The sequence below is a fragment of the Scyliorhinus torazame genome, chromosome 12 (assembly GCF_047496885.1).
Source record: "Scyliorhinus torazame isolate Kashiwa2021f chromosome 12, sScyTor2.1, whole genome shotgun sequence".
NCBI classification, from domain to species: Eukaryota; Metazoa; Chordata; class Chondrichthyes; order Carcharhiniformes; family Scyliorhinidae; genus Scyliorhinus; species Scyliorhinus torazame.
This window is the reverse complement of record NC_092718.1, coordinates 204,094,094-204,100,093: the sequence shown is the minus strand read 5'-3', so window position 1 is coordinate 204,100,093 and position 6,000 is coordinate 204,094,094.

Here is a 6,000-nt window from a genome sequence, read left to right as displayed (position 1 = left end):
TTGAGGGGTTGATGGGTAATGGAGTGGCTCTGCATATTGAGAGGTTGATGGGTAATGGAGGGGGCGCTGCAGTATTGAGAGGTTGATGGGTAATGGAGGGTGATCAGTAGTATTGAGAGGTTGATGGGTAATGGAGGGGGCTCTGCATATTGAGGGGTTGATGGGTAATGGAGGGGGCTCTGCAGTATTGAGAGGTTGATGGGTAATGGAGGGCGCTCTGCAGTATTGAGAGGTTGATGGGTAATGGAGGGTGCTCTGCAGTATTGAGAGGTTGATGGGTAATGGAGGGCGCTCTGCAGTATTGAGAGGTTGATGGGTAATGGAGGGCGCTCTGCAGTATTGAGGGGTTGATGGGTAATGGAGGGCGCTCTGCAGTATTGAGGGGTTGATGGGTAATGGAGGACGCTCTGCAGCATTGAGGGGTTGATGGGTAATGAAGGGGGCTCTGCAGTATTGAGAGGTTGATGGGTAATGAAGGGGGCTCTGCATATTGAGAGGTTGATGGGTAATGGAGGGGGCTCTGCAGTATTGAGAGGTTGATGGGTAATGGAGGGGGCTCTGCATATTGAGAGGTTGATGGGTAATGGAGGGGGCTCTGCAGTATTGAGAGGTTGATGGGTAATGAAGGGAACTCTGCAGTATTGAGAGGTTGATGGGTAATGGAGGGCGATCTGCAGTATTGAGGGGTTGATGGGTAATGGAGGGCGATCTGCAGTATTGAGAGGTTGATGGGTAATGGAGGGCGCTCTGCAGTATTGAGGGGTTGATGGGTAATGGAGGGGGCTCTGCATATTGAGAGGTTGATGGGTAATGGAGGGTGCTCTGCAGTATTGAGAGGTTGATGGGTAATGGAGGGGGCTCTGCATATTGAGAGGTTGATGGGTAATGGAGGGGGCTCTGCAGTATTGAGAGGTTGATGGGTAATGGAGGGGGCTCTGCAGTATTGAGAGGTTGATGGGTAATGAAGGGGACTCTGCAGTATTGAGAGGTTGATGGGTAATGAAGGGGGCTCTGCATATTGAGAGGTTGATGGGTAATGGAGGGGGCTCTGCATATTGAGAGGTTGATGGGTAATGGAGGGGGCTCTGCATATTGAGAGGTTGATGGGTAATGGAGGGGGCTCTGCAGTATTGAGACGTTGATGGGTAATGGAGGGCGCTCTGCAGTATTGAGGGGTTGATGGGTAATGGAGGGCGATCTGCAATATTGAGAGGTTGATGGGTAATGGAGGGGGCTCTGCAGTATTGAGACGTTGATGGGTAATGGAGGCGCTCTGCAGTATTGAGGGGTTGATGGGTAATGGAGGGGGCTCTGCATATTGAGAGGTTGATGGGTAATGGAGGGGGCTCTGCAGTATTGAGGGGTTGATGGGTAATGGAGGGGGCTCTGCATATTGAGAGGTTGATGGGTAATGGAGGGGGCTCTGCAGTATTGAGAGGTTGATGGGTAATGGAGGGGGCTCTGCAGTATTGAGGGGTTGATGGGTAATGGAGGGGGCTCTGCATATTGAGAGGTTGATGGGTAATGGAGGGGGCTCTGCAGTATTGAGAGGTTGATGGGTAATGGAGGGGGCTCTGCAGTATTGAGAGGTTGATGGGTAATGGAGGGGGCTCTGCAGTATTGAGAGGTTGATGGGTAATGGAGGGTGATCAGTAGTATTGAGAGGTTGATGGGTAATGGAGGGGGCTCTGCATATTGAGGGGTTGATGGGTAATGGAGGGCGATCTGCAGTATTGAGGGGTTGATGGGTAATGGAGGGGGCTCTGCAGTATTGAGGGGTTGATGGGTAATGGAGGGGGCTCTGCATATTGAGGGGTTGATGGGTAATGGAGGGCGATCTGCAGTATTGAGGGGTTGATGGGTAATGGAGGGGGCTCTGCAGTATTGAGAGGTTGATGGGTAATGGAGGGGGCTCTGCATATTGAGAGTTTGATGGGTAATGGAGGGGGCTCTGCAGTATTGAGAGGTTGATGGATAATGGAGGGGGCTCTGCAGTATTGAGGGGTTGATGGGTACTGGAGGGGGCTCTTCAATATTGAGAAGTTGATGGGTAATGGAGGGGGCTCTGAGTGGGCATGGTTTATGCCGCCTCACTGGTGGGGCAGGGCCTGATAGAGTGGACACCAGCTCCACAAAATCGGGGCACCATCTTTAAAGGGCACTCTGATCAGAACAGAAGAACCCCCACCCCTAATCATGCAGATATCAGCGGATGTACCCCCCCCCCCCCCCCCCCAAATCCCATTGGGGGCTCCCCACCCCCACATTGAGGAGGTATCGCCAGAGTTCCCCTGTCACTGCCCCCTTTCTGCTCCAACCCCCCCCCCCCACCACCACCACCACACATAACTGGAAACCCCTCACCATGGGTAATCCCACAAGGTGCCTCCGTGGCACTGCCCCCTGGCACAGGTCGACATTGCCAGGGTTGCACTGCCAGTTTGACATTGTCACCATGGCAGTGCCAACTTGTGCCAAGAGGCAGTTCCAGGGCACTGCCCAGACATGTCCATCTTCTCCCAGGTGATGTACTTGCCTTTGCACCGCCTCCGGAGGGATCCCCTTAATTGAATCCCGTTTTTAAAAAGCTGCTGTGAACCTCGCGCGCGACGTCACGTCAGCGAGGTATGAATATTTGGTGAGGGTGGGAGTTCACGTGGCTGGGGGTCCCGTTAATAATATTAAAATTTATTGTAATCCATTTAATTGAGGTTCCCGCCCTCTGTGGACATGAACAATATCTCTGGAGAGAATCGTGTTTCCTGATTCTCTCCAGATTTTCTGCCTGTATCACCGTTCTCTATGATTGCAATCACGGCCCAAAAACCACTCCCGAAGTACCAGCATCCCTCCAGTAGGGTGCGGGATTTCACCATACAGGGAAATAGAACATAGAACATAGAAAAATACTGCACAGAACAGGCCCTTCGGCCCACGATGTTGTGCCGAACCTTTGTCCTAAATTAATCTTAGATTATCATAGAATTTACAGTGCAGAAGGAGGCCATTCAGCCCATCGAGTCTGCACCGGCTCTTGGAAAGAGCACCCTACCCAAGGTCAACACCTCCACCCTATCCCCACAACCCAGCAACCCCACCCAACACTAAGGGCAATTTTGGACACTAAGGGCAATTTATCACGGCCAATCCACCTAACCTGCACATCTTTGGACTGTGGGAGGAAACCGGAGCACCCGGAGGAAACCCACGCACACACGTGGAGGACGTGCAGACTCCGCACAGAGTGACCCAAGCCGGAATCGAACCTGGGATCCTGGAGCTGTGAAGCAATTGTGCTATCCACAATGCTACCGTGCTGCCCTTAAGAACAACTTAATCTACACGATATGATTCTACCGTAATCTATGTACCTATCCAATAGCTGCTTGAAGATCCCTAATGTTTCCGACTCAACTACTTCCACAGGCAGTGCATTCCATGCCCCCACTACTCTCTGGGTAAAGAACCTACCTCTGACATCCCCCCTATGTATTCCACCATTCACCTTAAATTTATGTCCCCTTGTAATGGTTTGTTCCACCCGGGGAAAAAGTCTCTGACTGTCTACTCCTATCTATTCCCCTGATCATCTTATAAACCTCTATCAAGTCGCCCCTCATCCTTCTCCATTCTAATGAGAAAACGCCTAGCACCCTCAACCTTTCCTCGTAAGACCTACTCTCCATTCCAGGCAACATCCTGGTAAATCTCCTTTGCACCTTTTCCAAAGCTTCCACATCCTTCCTAAAATGAGGCGACCAGAACTGTACACAGTACTCCAAATGTGGCCTTACCAAAGTTTTGTACAGCTGCATCATCACCTCACGGCTCTTAAATGCAATTCCTCTGTTAATGAACGCCAGCACACCATAGGCCTTCTTCACAGCTCTATCCACTTGAGTGGCAACGTTCAAAGATGTATGAACATCGACCCCAAGATCTCTCTGCTCCTCCACATTGCCAAGAACTCTACCGTTAACCCTGTATTCCGCATTCATATTTGTCCTTCCAAAATGGACAACCTCACACTTTTCAGGGTTAAACTCCATCTGCCACTTCTCAGCCCAGCTCTGCATCCTATCTATGTCTCTTTGCAGCCGACAACAGCCCTCCTTACTATCCACAACTCCACCAATCTTCGTATCGTCTGCAAATTTACTGACCCACCCTTCAACTCCCTCATCCAAGTCATTAATGAAAATCACAAACAGCAGAGGACCCTGAACTGATCCCTGTGGTACACCACTGGTAACTGGGCTCCAGGCTGAATATTTGCCATCCACCAGCACTCGCTGACTTCTATCGGTTAGCCAGTTCGTTATCCAATTGGCCAAATTTCCCACTATCCCATGCCTCCTTACTTTCTGCAGAAGCCTACCATGGGGAACCTTATCAAATGCCTTACTAAAATCCATGTACACTACATCCATTGCTTTACCTTCATCCATATGCTTGGTCAACTCCTCAAAGAATTCAATGAGACTTGTAAGGCAAGACCTACCCCTCACAAATCCGTGCTGACTATCCCTAATCAAGCAGTGTCTTTCCAGATGCTCAGAAATCCTATCCTTCAGTACCCTTTCCATTACTTTGCCTACCACCGAAGTAAGACTAACTGGCCTGTAATTCCCAGGGTTATCCTAGTCCCTTTTTTGAACAGGGGCACGACATTCGCCACTCTCCAATCCCCTGGTACCACCCCTGTTGACAGTGAGGACGAAAAGATCATTGCCAATGGCTCTGCAATTTCATCTCTTGCTTCCCATAGAATCCTTGGATATATCCCATCAGGCCAGGGGGACTTGTCTATCCTCAAGTTTTTCAAAATGCCCAACACATCTTCCTTCCTAACAAGTATTTCCTCGAGCTTACCAGTCTGTTTCACACTGTCCTCTCCAACAATATGGCCCCTCTCATTCGTAAATACTGAAGAAAAGTACTCGTTCAAGACCTCTCCTATCTCTTCAGACTCAATACACAATCTCCCGCTACTGTCCTTGATCAGACCTACCCTCGCTCTAGTCATTCTCATATTTCTTACATATGTGTAAAAGGCCTTGGGGTTTTTCTTGATCCTACCCGCCAAAGATTGTTCATGCCCTCTCTTAGCTCTCCTAATCCCTTTCTTCAGTTCCCTCCTGGCTATCTTGTATTCCTCCAGCGCCCTGTCTGAACATTGTGTCCTCAGCCTTACATAAGTCTCCTTCTTCCTCTTCACAAGACATTCAACCTCTCTTGTCAACCATGGTTCCCTCACTCGACCATCTCTTCCCTGCCTGACAGAGACATACATATCAAGGACACGTAGTACCTGTTCCTTGAACAAGTTCCACATTTCACTTGTGTCCTTCCCTGACAGCCTATGTTCCCAACTTATGCACTTCAATTCTTGTCTGACAACATCGTATTTACCCTTCCCCCAATTGTAAACCTTGCCTTGTTGCACGCACCTATCCCTCTCCATTACTAAAGTGAAAGTCACAGAATTGTGGTCACTATCTCCAAAATGCTCCCCCACTAACAAATCTATCATTTGCCCTGATTCATTACCAAGTACCAAATCCAATATGGCCTCCCCTCTGGTCGGACAATCTACATACTGTGTTAGAAAAGCTTCCTGGACACACTGCACAAACATCACCCCATCCAAACTATTTGATCTAAAGAGTTTCCACTCAATGTTTGGGAAGTTGAAGTCACCCATGACTACTACCCTGTGACTTCTGCACCTTTCCAAAATCTGTTTCCCAATCTGTTCCTCCACATCTCTGCTACTATTGGGGGGCCTATAGAAAACTCCCAACAAGGTGACTGCTCCTTTCCTATTTCTGACTTCAACCCATACTGGTTTAGCTCACTGGGCTAAATCGTTGGCTTTCAAGGCAGGCTAGCAGCACGGTTCAATTCCCGTACCAGCCTCCCTGAACAGGTGCCGGAATGTGGCGACTAGGGGCTTTTCACAGTAACTTCATTGAAGCCTACTTGTGACAATAAGCGATT